This window comes from Mandrillus leucophaeus, unplaced genomic scaffold (genome assembly GCF_000951045.1).
Source record: "Mandrillus leucophaeus isolate KB7577 unplaced genomic scaffold, Mleu.le_1.0 Scaffold739, whole genome shotgun sequence".
Lineage (NCBI taxonomy): Eukaryota > Metazoa > Chordata > Mammalia > Primates > Cercopithecidae > Mandrillus > Mandrillus leucophaeus.
Window position 1 is genome coordinate 1,308,793 of NW_012108019.1, and position 14,672 is coordinate 1,323,464.

A 14,672-nucleotide genomic window follows, 5' to 3' on the forward strand; every position below is an offset into this window, starting at 1 on the left:
AAAAATGACAGGAAGAAGTTACTGATGACAAGTTCCTGTTGCGTAATATTACCAAGCTTATATTAACAGTTTTTAATATTATGAAGGCAGATTATATAGTTCTGCAAAATCCATGCGATAAAACAGTATCTGAATAAAGAAGTATTCAGTCCTGAGTTGCTGTAAAATTTTTTCTTGTTAATATACTCTGAGGATGGTTTTAGTATCCAAGTTTACTTGTGCTTATCTAAAGCTTCCAATCTCAAAGCTAATGAAGAGATTCTGATAGCTTTTCTGCAATGTCAGTTGAGAGCTTTAATGACGAGAGATTAATCGTTTCCAAGGCAGCAATCTTTAGGGACTTCCACCCCATAAAGGATAGAAAAAGTACTGGCAAAAATTTATGCCAGCAAACAGAAACAAACAAACAAAAACAAACCAAAGAAAAAAACAAGGGAAGAACACTTCTGCTTCTTCATGAAATTGCAGGGGAAAAGTCTAGATTTAGTGCTGCATTCACCTAATTAAGACAGCCAGGATTTTCATTTTCTTCTCAATATAAATCACTATTAAGAAAAGCATCTGCCACCTCTGATATTTCCTGGGCAATACATTTAAACGAATTAATCATTCTGCTTATTCAGAAATTCTGAACAGTTGAAAGGCACTTGCCAATGGCCTGTAGAATTCCTGGCTCATTGATTTTTAGGTGCCAGAGGAGATTCAAGAGGCTGTAAAATGATTTAAACAGAAATTTAAAAAAATCATTCCAGCCTTATTTTGCCTACTTATCTTTTCACCTCTAATCAAACATGAATCATAACATTACATATATATAATTGTACAATAACATACATGTAAAGTGTTCTGTCTTTGTGCTTAAAGTTTGTGTGATCACCATGAATTTGAACTACATCTGAATCTGAATTTAATTTTGAGTAGAAACTTTCTAGAATTCTGATATATTATTGAGCAAGCCAAGTCCCTTAAAATAGGGTGTCATATCATTTATCATTTAAACAAGGCTATTTTTGAGAGTGAATAAAAGCATGAACAATAATTAGGTCCAACTACAGATATAAAACAGACAGTCTAAGACAAACTGGGACATGTGCTTGCCGTATTTAAACCTAAAGTATTAATAAATATGCAGTATATGAGTATTGGCTGGATTTGATCCAATTCTTCAAAAACATTTTTATTGCAGTGTAAGCTATGCTGCCATAACAAAGAGGGCAAAAATATGGAGACGCATATCAGTCCAGAGGAAGGCAAGTGGTCCGGGATATCCAGTGTGATCTTCTTTTCTGCTAACACTTCCTTTTTTTTTTTTTTTTTGTCTACTTGGTTAAATGTGACTCACCAGCAGCATGACCATGTTACAGACTGTGAAATGGGAGAAAAGGAGCTTATCTTTTAAAGAAGTGGCAAAATTTGCACATTTAATTTCTATTTTCCTTTATTTGGTGAGAACTTAGTCACATGGTCAAAATTATCAGGCTAGTTATGTGACATGCTGTTATGCAGATGTGGGTCTTGGGATATTCTATCCCTAGAAGAACGGGTCTCTTTCCCCACAATAGCACTTCTGGAAGAGGAAATACTGAAAATTATCATCTGAATTCCATGGAATGCTTTTTAAATTGTGTATTGTGAGCACCACACTTGACATTTCCTAACAAAATATTTGAGGGTGGGAATCAGAAACAGACATTTATCAACAAACTCAGGAATTTATTATGCACACTATAGTTTGCAAATTACTTCAAGTAAATATCATAGGATTGACACTATAATTTTAGAATAATTGTTACATTTCATAGCTACTTTTATTTAAACAAAGGCAATTTCCTTAAATTTTTATTTGCAAAAGTACTACTTTTTTATATCGTATGTAATTATTCACCTACACATAAATAAATAAAATGAGTTAAATTAAGCTATAATACTCTCCTTATGAGCCAACATTTTTTTTTTTTTACTTTATTTCTGGAACAAAATATGCTAAACAGTGTGGCTTAAAGTGGGACTTTCCACATGATTACTTTGAAATAAAATGTAGTTTCGCCTTATACTAAGATTAGGCCTCTACTATTGTGTGAGGCAAATATTGCACATCAAAAGTTACTCTTGAATATATCAGATTATATTGTATTGGATTATAACCCAAAACATAAAAGAAGATGCATGATTGAATCCATTATGTTATAAATAAATGATTGAACAAAGACATAAATGACAGAGAATAGACAAATCTCTCCTGTAGAAGAATTTCAAATAGTTTATATAGATACTCCGCCCTCAAGGAGGTGGAACAACCCAGGAGGCATGACAACCAAATATATTATTCTGGGTAGGATACTGGGCCGATAAAAGAACATTGGGTAGGAACTAAGGAAATCTGAACACAGTAGAAATTTTGATTAATAATAATCTACCACTATTGGTTCATTAATTGTGACAAAAAATACAACACTTCTGTAAGATGTTATTTTAGTAAATTCTTATAAGTTTATACTTCCTTGGCATCTATTTTAAATACAAGTTTAACTTTCTCGTACAGAAGCAGAGCTCAGTCACCCACGACACAGTTTCCAGTTTTATATCACATCCAAATGGCTCAAGTCAGTGGCCAGAGTGGCCACAGATAAGAACTTAGAAGCATCTGTTCTGCCGGGCTGACTGGGCTCCCGGCCTCTTCTTCTAAGCAGAGCATTTAGGTATTTGCTTATGAACTTAAAGTGACCCACACCCTATTTCTTTATATATACTGCTATTTGCTCCTCTCCCTGTCCCTCACCTAATTTCCCTCTCTCTCCTTGCCTAGAATCTGCACCTTAAAAGATCTTTGAACTCGTTTCCTACTGTGGTGCTGTATTGAATTTGTGCCTTTCATCTGAAGAACTAGGGGCTACTCCAGGCTAGATTTCCCTATGATGCCAGGAGAGAACAAAAAGTCAGGCTCCCAGCACCAGAACAATGGGCAGGCAAGCAAAAACAGCACACAGGTCAGACAAGAGTCAAAAGGGTGTCTGCCAATAGAAACAAATTTCCTGTCTCAGCGAACCCCTGGTTGTAGGTCAGATAACTAGTCATTAGGCCATCTGCCAGGTAAAACATGCGTCCCATAAGAGGCACACTGCAAACACCCACCTCCAGTTCCCCTTCATTTCCTGCTCGGGCAGGGTTGTTTGTCGGTGTGGCACTGAAACTCCAATTAAGCTGTGGATGCTCAAAATAGTTAACAAGAGTAGAAACTGTGAGGGGAGATGTGTGGAGTACATGAAAACCCTCTCCTATCTTCACACTTCTGTAAATCTAAAACTAGTCTACAATGAAAACTTAATTGAAACAAATGAGCCTCGACAACTATTTCTTCAGTTGAACTTACAAATAAAATGACTGGCAGAAGCCGAAGAGATAGGTTCTACAAATAGTATGCTTATTAAAACTTTGAATGTTTGTTTTCTATTAAGATATGCTTTTGCCTTGTGAAACACAATAGATCTGAGAACACTGAGGATTGGGTATATGTCAGTCACCTCATCACAATCACCAGAAGGCAAAAGGGCTTTTTCCAGGGCTATTATATTCCTTTTTTGCTTTTTTCATGGAATTCAGAAGTTACTGTAAATTAAAGACATGCACAATATGACAGTACTGTTGTTTCGGAGTTAGTAAGAAATTATTTTAGAAAGATAGGAAAAGGGGTCCTTTGAAAGTTGTTTCTTTTAAAGCAGCTCCGGAAACGTTTCTGTCTAGCAGGAAAACCCTGGCTCTTAGAGACAGGCGGGCAACCTTTGATATGCAAATGAAGACCATTAGAAACTGGATCCGTTCAAACATGGCGATTCCCGCTCTGTTCCTCTTGCCCTTGCCCTCACAAGTGCCTGGCACCATGGCCGCCCCCACATGTCCCCACATGTGTAGGACATCACGGCGCCCTTCATATACATATTAAAAAGGTAAGGCGGGAGGGCCAGTTTTTTTGTGGACTACCTGAGTGACATGCTGGGTCATGCCAATCCCCTGAGCCCTATGCAAATCGCACCACCTCCTCCATCCTCCTCACAGAAACAGCCATCTTTACCTGTACTTGGGTTTCCTCTCTCCGCTTTGGAGGCCCCTCTCCCTCTGTCTGTGTACCGGGGAGCTTCTTCCTTCTTTCTTCTCCCTTCTGTCTTGCCTATTAAACTCTCCACTCCTTAAAACCACTCCATGTATGTCCATGTCATTTTATCCAATTCGTGAGAGACAAAAGCCCTGGTGTTCTTCCACTCACCGGAGCTGTATCACTGTGTTTGGAAAAGTAGATTAGGGGCCGGGCGCGGTGGCTCAAGCCTGTAATCCCAGCACTTTGGGAGGCCGAGACGGGCGGATCACGAGGTCAGGAGATGGAGACCATCCTGGCTAACCCGGTGAAATCCCGTCTTTACTAAAAAACACAAAAAACTAGCCGGGCGAGGTGGCGGGCGCCTGTAGTCCCAGCTACTCAGGAGGCTGAGGCAGCAGAATGCCGTAAACCCGGGAGGCGGAGCTTGCAGTGAGCTGAGATCCAGCCACTGCACTCCAGCCTGGGTGACAGAGCCAGACTCCTTCTCAAAAAAAAAAAAAAAAAAAAGAAAAGTAGATTAGGATCAGAGAAAGGAATTTCTAAAGTTCTAATTATTTATTGAAATTAGGTGTACATAGGAAAGTAAAATTCTTAATGTGGTCCTTCGGGGAAAATTTAATTTCTCTATGTATTTAGAAAGATTTGGATTAGAGGGTATCACGATATTCATTAGCTAGGAGATTGTTAGGACAGTTTAGGTATGAGGTTATAAGGGTGGAGGTTGTAGAACTGGATAAGTTAATGAACCGAAAAAATAATAGAATCAATGGAGATGTGCAAGGAGGGAAAGAGAACGGTGATTAGCAGACATTTTGAATTTTGTCACTCAACAGGCTTGATGGTATAAAATAGTCAATATAAAATTATAAAGTTAAAAGTAGTAGTGGAATCAAATGGAGTATCTTTAATATTACTCAAAGGTCCTTGCAATCATTTAACTAGTGTCCTAGTTTGACAATTAATTTGATGAGGACAGTAATTCTTTCCACCTACCTTACAGGGATGTGAAAATTAATGCAATAAAATTTCTAAAGACATTTTGAGCTCTCCATGTGAAAGTCACTACCTAATATTGCTAGAGAAGAGACTCACTAAAGCATGAATTACAGTTTTGCCACAGGAAAAGCAAGAGTTTTGCAGAAAAGACAGGAATAAAAGGATATGTTTTAAAAGATTTACTTCTACTAGAATATTTCCTGATGATGTGACACATAATTAATTTGAAGTTATCTAATTCATACATACGCTTGAAAATATTTCCCTATTGGGACTTTATCTTTTTGTCTTTTAATAATGCATTTAGAGTTTATTTGATTTTTAAATCTTTTCCACACTACTATGCTCTATCAATTTCCTCCTTTGAATCTTCTAGTAACGATTTTCTCTCTTGCAAAGAATTGTGATGCTTTCATCTCCCAAAAAACTACTAAGACAGAAGTCTCTTAATTATCATCATTAAACTTGTGGGGTCAAAACTGGATCTCAAAGGAATGAGATGAGGCAATTGAGGATGAGATGGAAAGGCTCAGGATTAGCCTGGGGCTTTTCCTTGTATTCTCTTCCCCTTACATCTGTAATATTTCTAACTATTTTTTTTTTTTAGCTAATTGTTTGCATATTCATTGGATGAAAAATGACATTATAAAAATAACCTTTATTTTGAAGCTAAATATTTAAGATCTATTCTAAACTATTATTAGCTGCATGAGCAAATGATTTACTATTTCTGACCTCACAGATTAGTGAGAAGTTTCAATGAGATACAGAACATAAGGAAATTGGCACATAGCTGTATTTCGATGGCTTTCTATTTTACTTCTCGTGCCTCTGCCATCTTGAAAGTCATCATGTTTTGCCTCCTCTGTTTGCTGTGATTACGGCTGTTTGAATACATTTCAGATATTCCATACCGTTCTGTACTTTGATATTATTATGAACTCAGATATTTATGACTTAGGTTTTGACAAATCATCACTCATACCCTCTGGTTCTATGGTTTTCCTCCAAATCCCCTAGAAACAGGTTTAAGTGTATGCACTCCCAAATCCAGTATATATGTCTCAAATGTCATTTATTGATTTCTATTATCAGTTATCTTTGCTCGGTTTGCCTCTTCAAACTGTGAAATCTATGAAATTGTGCAATTGTGACTGTGAGATTCTTACAAGGGTTAGGAAGCATAGATAGTACTCAGATTAACACTAATAAACGTTTAGCAAATGATGGATACATAAATACACATCTACTGAATGTGCTGATGTGGTAGTTTTAGCAATAAAAGCTACAATTTGTTCATTGAGTAATGAGAAAGTCAGAATCTGCTTTTGGGAATTTGTATCTTTTTCAAACAAAAGACCCCAATGTTTTGATAATACTTATTGAAATTTTATTAAAATTATTATGTCTAATTTGTAAGTGTACTTTAAAATATAGAGTAAAATGCTCAAGTTACTAAAAAGTATCAAGGTTCCTTGAGTTTAGTAAAATGTCAAACCAGCATACGTTAATTGTGTAGATCTCTGTATTATCCATATTTAAAAGATAATCTTTCATGTCACTAATGGTATTGAGTTACACAAAGCTTTTGTAAAAATATATGTAACTCAGAGATCCTCCAGCCACCTCTGTCAAGGCTGTGACCTCTGCCCACCATTAGGTATTGCATTTACCCACTTGCTTTAGCCACAACTGGTTTCTACCCAGGGACACTTCACTTACTGGCCTAAAGCCTGAACTACTTAACCCAGGAAATAAATATTAGGGAGAAAAATAAATAAGTGCATACCACAGGGGAATGAGATAAGCTTCAAGAAATCTATGCCATTCCAACCCCATAGGAGACAGTGAACTTATTCACACAACAAACACACTGCTCCTACAGCCAGTACTGAGAAAGCCATCACACAAAGACTCTGTAACCAAGGAACCCTTACAGAGTCTTTACCCTTGAAAGCACCAGGAGCTGAATTAGATTACAATAAACAATAAGCATTAAAGCTACATCCTTAAGGGGGAAAAAAATAAGACAAACAAACAACAACAATAAAACCTCACAGTCAAATAAAAAATAAATTCAAGAATAATCAGGACAAATGAGAAGCAATCAGAAAAATAATTATAGTAATGACAAAACAGCATTCTATAACACCTCTCAAAAAATCATACTAACTCTCCAGCAAATGATCCAAACCAAGATGAAATCTTTTAATACCAAATCAAGAATCCTAAAGATTAATTATTAAGCTACTCAAGGAGATACAAGAGGAAAGTGAAAACTAACATAAAGAAATAAAAAAAAATTCAGGATAAGAAAGACAGATTTTCTGAAGAGATAAATATTTTAAAGAAAAAACAATCCAAATTTCTGGAAATGAAAGACACATTTAGGGAATTACAAAATGCAATGGAAAATTTTAACGATAGACTACACCAAGTAGAAAAATGAATTTCAGAGCTCAAAGACAAGGCTTTCAAATTAATATAGATAAAAATAAAGAAAAAGAAATAGTAGAAATGCACAAAGTCTCCAAGAAATATGAGATTGTGTAAAATGGCCAAATCAAGAATACCTGGTATCCTGAGAGAGAAGAGAAAGCAAAAAGTTTTTAAAACTTATTTTTCCAATTGAGGAAATCTTTCCTGGCCTTACTAGAGATTTAGATATCCAAATACAAGATCCTCAAAGAAATCCTAGGAGATTTATTGCAAAAAGGACATCACAAAGGCATGTAGTTATCAGGCTATCTAAAGTCCATGTAAAGGAAAGAATTTTAAGAGCAGTGAGACAAAGCATCAGGTCTGCTGAGGGAATCTGTCACTACCAGACCATCCCCAACGAATAAAAGGCCAGAATAGAACCTCTTGAAAACATAAAAACTTACAGTGACTATAAAACAATAACAAAATGAAGAAAATAAAATATCTAGGCAGCATTTAACATAATGACTGGAATAATACCTCACATCTAAACATTAATGTTGAACGTAAATGGCCTAAGTGCTCCACTTAAAAGATACAGATTGGCAGAATGGATGTAAAAATCATAAACCAAGTATTTACTGCCTTCAGTAGACTCACCTAGCATGTAAATATTCATATAAACTCAAAGTAAAGGGGTGGAAAAAGATATTCCATGCACACGGAAACCAAAAGTGAGCAGGAGAAGCTATTTTTGTATCATACAAAACAGACTTTAAAGCAACAACAGTTAAAAAAAAAAAAAAAAAGACAATGAAGCTCAATATATAATGATAAAAGGATCAATCCAACAAGAAGATATTACAATTCTAAATTTATATGCACCTAACACTGGAACTCCCAAATTCATAAAACAATTACTACTAGACCTAAGAAATGAGATACACAGCAACACAATGATACTAGGAGACTTCAACACTCTACTGACAACACTAGACAGATCATCAAGACAGAAAGTCAACAAAGAAACAATGGAGTTAAACTACACTCTAGAACAAATGGACCTAACATATTTACAGAACATTCTACCCAAGAACTGCAGAATATACATTCTTCTCATCTGCACATGGAGCAGTGTCCAAGATAGACCATATGATAGGCCACAAATTGAGTCTCCATAAGTTTTTAAAAATCAAAATAACATCAAGTATCTTCTCAGACTGTAGAAATACATGGAAATCAAACAATCTGTTCCTGAATGATTTTTGGGTTTGCAATGAAGCCAATATTTAAATTTAAAAATTATTCACAATGAATGATAATAAAGACAAAAGTTATCAGAATGTCTGGTACAAGGCAAAAGCACTGCTAAAGGGAAAGTTTATAGTGCTAAAAGGCTACATCAGAAAATCTGTAATATAACAAATTGGTAACATAACAGCACACTTCAAGGAACTAGAGAAACAAGATCAAACCAAACCCAAAGTAGCAGAATCAGAGATATAACAAAGATCAGAGCAGAACTAAATGAAATTAAAATTTTAAAAAATAGAAAAGATTGATGAAACAAAAATTTGGTTCTTTGAAAAGAATAAGCAAAATTGATATACCATTAGCTAGATTAACTCAGAAAAGAAGAGAGGAAATTTAAATAAGCTAAATTAGAAATGAAATTGGAGACATTACAATTGACACCCCAGAAATACAAAAGATCATTTGAGACAATTATTGAAACAACAGGGAAACTCTAGAGAAAATGGATAAATTCTTGGAAACATACAATCCTCCTATATTGAATCAGAAAGAAATAGTAACCCAGAAAAGACTAATAATAAGCAATGAGATCGAATTAGTAGTTTAAAAAAAAAAATTGCCATAGAAAAAGGTTCAGGACCAGATGGATTCACAGCTGAATTCTTAACATCTAGCATCCCTTTAAGATAAGAATCCCTTTTAATAAGATCCCGTTAAGAATTCAATAACATCTAGCATCCCTTTATGATAAAAATCCCTTTATGATAGTCAAGTAACTATGCATAGAAGAAACAAACCTACCTGAATATATTTAAGTCCATATATCACAAATCCACAGCCACCATCATACTGATTGAGGAAAAGCTGAAAGCATTCCTTCTGAGAACTGGAACAAAACAAGAATGCCCACTTTCACCACTTCTATGCAACATCGTACTAAAAGTCTTAACCAGACCAATCAGACAAGAGAAAGAAATAAAGGGCATTCAAACTGGAAAATAGGATGTCAAACTATCACTGTTTACCAGGGATATGATTGTATTACCTAGAAAGCTCTTAAGACTCCTCCAAAAGACTATAGATTATTAATCAATATACACAAATCAGTAGCACTGCTATACACCAACAATGACCAACATTAGAATCAAATCAGGAACTCACATGGTGAAACCCCCTCTCTACTAAAAAATACAAAAAAATTAGCCAGGCCTGGTGGCAGGCGCCTGTAGTCCCAGCTACCAGGGAGGCTGAGGCAGGAGAATGGTGTGAACCTGGAAAGCAGAGCTTGCAGTGAGCCGAGATCATGCCACTGCACTCCAGCCTGAGCGACAGAGCAAGACGCAGTCTCAGAAAAACAAAACAAAACAAACAAAAAAACCCCTAAATTCCTTTTACAATAGCTGGAAAAAACCAAACCAAACCAAAACAAAACAAAACAAAACAAAACCTTGCAATATACTTTATCAAGGAAGTAAAAGATCTCTACAAGAACTACAAGACACTACCGAAAGAAATCATAGGTAACACAAGCAAACGAAAACACATTCCATGCTCATGGATTGGAAGACTCAATGTCATGAAAAATGACCATATTGCCCAAAGCAGTCTACAGATTCCATGCAATTCTTGTCAAAATACCAACATCTTTGTTCACAGAATCAGAAAAAACAATCCTAAAATTCATGTGAAACCAAAAAAGAGCCTTAATAGCCAAAGCAATCCTAAGTGAAAAGAACAAATCTGGAGGCATCACATTGCCTGACTTCCAATTATACCACAAGACTATGGTTACAAAAATGGCATGGTACTGGTATAAAAGTAGACACACAGATCAATGGAACAGAATATGCAACCCAGAAATAAAGCCAAATATTAAGTTGATGCAAAAGTAATTGCATTTTTTTCATTGACAGTAATGGCAAAATAACACAATTACTTATGTATCAACCTATTACAACCAACTGATCTTTGACAAAGCATGCAAAAAATAAATTGGGGAAAGGAGATCCTATTTAATAAATGGTGCTGGGAAAACTAGATAGCCCCATGTAGAAGAATGAAATTGGATCTCTACCTCTCACCTTATACAAAAATCAGCTCAAGATGGATCAAGGACTTAAATCTAATGCCAAAAATCATAAAACTTATAGAAGATAGACTAAGAAAAACTCTTATGGACATTGGTCTAGGTGAAGAATTTGTGACTAAGACCCCAAAAGCAAATGCAAGAAAAACAGAAATAAATAAATGGGACCTAATTAAACTAAAAAGCTTCTGCATGGCAAAAGGGATAATCATCAAATGGACAAGCCACAGGAAGGGAGAAAGTATTTGCAATTTATGCATCTGACAAAGGACTAATATCCAGAATTTACAAGGAATTGAAACAAATGAGCAAGAAAAAACAAACTGTTCCATCAAAATGTGGGCAAATGACATGAATAGACATTTCTCAAAAAAGATATACTAATGGCCAACAAACATGAAGAAATGCTCAACATCACTAATCATCAGGGAAATGTGAATTAAAACCACAATGAGATACCGACTCACCCCTGCAAGAATGACCATTATTAAAAAGTCAAAAAACTATAGATGTTGACACGGATGTGGTGAAAAGGAAATGCGTATACACTGCTGGTTGGAGTATGAATTAGTACAGTCTCTATGGAAAGCATATGGAGATTTCTTAAATAACTAAAAGTTCACCCAACATTCAATCCAGCATTTCCACCACTGAGTATTTACCCAAATGAAAATTAATTATTATATCAAAAAGACACCTGCATGTGTATGTTTATTGCAGCACAGTTTACAATTGCAAAGATACGGAACCAACCTAAGTGCTTATCAACCAATGAGTGGATAAAGAACATTTGGTATATGTACACCATGGAATCCTACTCAGACACAAAAAAAGAATGAAATGATGCCTTTTGTAGAAACTTGGATAGAGCTGGAGGCCATTATTCTAAGGAAAATAACTCAGGAATGGAAAATCCAATATTGTATGTTCTCACTTATAAATGGTAACAAAGCTCTGGGTAAGCAAAGGCATGCAGAGTGGTATAAGTTCAGAAGGGGGAGGGTGGAAAGGGAGTGAGGTATACAAAAACTGTGCATTGGGTACAACGTATACTACTTGAGTAACAGGTGCATGAGTATCTCAGACTTCACCATTATACAATTTATTCATGTAATAAAAACCAACTTTTACCCCAAAAGCTATTGAAATTGTAAAAAACTAACTAAATAAATAAAATGGATACACAATTTTACAACTCTACCAAAAAATGCCTTATATATTATCAAGAATCAGTGCAATTTGTTGAGGATAAACTCTAGTTCTTATATCCACAGAAATGGGAAGAAAAAAACATAGATGGTTTGCCAACACTAGGAAGTATTTATTTTCAATGTATTTAGAAAATGCAATTACAATTACTTAGGGATGTGTACTGAACTCTGTCAATTACAACATAGAGCAGGATATGGGACTTATTGTATATTATAATTTTCTGCATCTAAAAATCTAACAATGGACACCATAAGGAAGTGTATATTTCAATCCTGAATGTTCCAAGGCTCAGCACCAGATGTACATCTCTAGTTGTATCAATGTCTTCTTTCTCTGAATGCCACTTTTAGCAGTACTAAACTATTACAGTAATACATTTCTAGCTCCAGGAAAAACATTTTTTTTTGTGTGTGTGTATTACTTTAGAAAAAGGAGGAGTAAAAACTTTTGGAAGAAGTTTCAGAGGGGATTATATGGATGCCAAAGGCAGAGCAAATCAAGACAGTGTACTCAGAAGTAGATGGGAGGCCTTGCCCTAAGTCATATAAAGCAATTACAAATATTATAAACGCATCTTATACACACACACACACACACACACACATATTTAGCTGAAAGGCACTAATAAAAAATATATTTTGGTTTCGTAGAGGCTAAAATCGATAACTCCATTATCTCTTCCTCACAAAGTATCTACCGCAATTTTGCATACACATTATGAACGATTGTTGCTAATTTATTTTTATATACTAAATGACTATTTAAGTTATAACTGTAAGCTAAATTGTAAAAGAAAATATCTGAGTAACAACTAGATTTGTTGAATAAATGCATTTTGAAAAAATAAAGAGGAAGGCTGGAATTTTGAAAAAATTACAGAGAAATTTTCTGATATTGAATATTTTTGAGATAATCGGAATTTGAAAATTTGATCCTATTGAGGAAATATTATTTCCTTAGGTGTGATACGAATATTTGCAATTATGCTGATTAAAGGTAATACTTCTTTAGAAATATATACTGAAATTTGATAGATCATAGGATAAAATGACTCAGAATAATATGGAAAAAAGATGTGTGGGGATATAGGTAATACAGGCTTTAACTGATGCAGATATGGATTCATTATACTGGCCTAATTACTTGCTTGTACATCTGAAATTCATCTTAATATAAAGCATTTAGAATATAGAAATATACAAAGAAAACAGAAATATGATGTAACTTTATAAATAAAACAAAAATATGATGTAATTATTTTATATATTCATTTTCTTTTTTTTATTATACTTTAAGTTCTGGGGTACATGTGCAGAATGTGCAGGTTTGTTACATAGGTAGACATGTGTCATGGTGGTTTGCTGCACCCATCAACCGTCATCTACATTAGGTATTTCTCCTAATGCTTTCCCTCCCCTAACCCCTCACCCCCACAGGCCTTGGTGTGTGATGTTCCCCTCCCTGTGTCTATGTTTTGTCTTTATTAAACTCCCACTTATAAGTGAGAACATGAGGTATTTGGTTTTCTGTTCCTGTGTTAGTTTGCTGAGAATTATGGTATCCAGCTTCATCCATGTTCCTGCAAAGGACATGAACTCATCCTTTTTTATAGCTGCATAGTATTCTATGGTGTATATGTGCCACATTTTCTTTATCCAGTCTATCACTGATGGGCATTTGGGCTGGTTCTAAGTCTTTGCTATTGTGAAAAGTGCTGCAGTAAATATATGTGTGCATGTGTCTTTATAGTAGAATGATTTATAACACTTTAGGTATTTATCTAATAATGGTATTTTTGGGTCAAATGGTATATCTGGTTCCAGATCCTCAAGGAATCGCCACACTGTTTTCCACAATGGTTGAACTAATTTACTTTCCCACCAACAGCGTAAAAGTGTTCCTATTTCTCTACATCCTCTCCAGCATCTGTTGTTTCCTGACTTTTTAATGATCGCCATTCTAACTGGTGTGAGGTGGTATCTCATTGTTATTTTAATTTGCATTTCTCTAATGACCAGTGAAGATGAGCTTTTTTTCATATGTTTGTAGGCTGCATAAATGTCTTCTTTTGAGAAGTATCTGTTCATATCCTTCACGTTTTGATGCAGTTGTTTTTGTTTTTTTTGTTTTTTTTTTTTTTTTATAAATTTGCTTAAGTTCTTTGTAGATTCTGGATATCAGCCCTTTTCAGATGTATAGATTGCAAAAAGTTTCTCCCATTCTGTAGGCTGCCTGTTCACTCTGATTATAGTTTTTTGTTTTGTTTTGTTTTGTTTTGTTTTTTGCTGTGCAGAAGCTCTTTAGTTTAATTAGATACCATTTGTCAATTTTGGCTTTTGTTGCCATTGTTTTTGGTGTTTTAGTCATGAAGTCTTTGCCCATGCCTATGTCCTGAATGGTATTGCCTAGGTTTTCTTCTATCGCTTTTATGGTTTTAAGTCTTACATTTAAGTCTTTAATCTATCTTGAGTTAATTTTTGTATAAGGTGTAAGGAAGGGGTCCAGTTTCAGTTTTCTGCATATGGCTATCCAGTTTTCCCAACACCATTTATTAAATAGGGAATCCTTTCCCCATTGCTTGTTTTTGTCAGGTTTGTCAAAGATCAGATG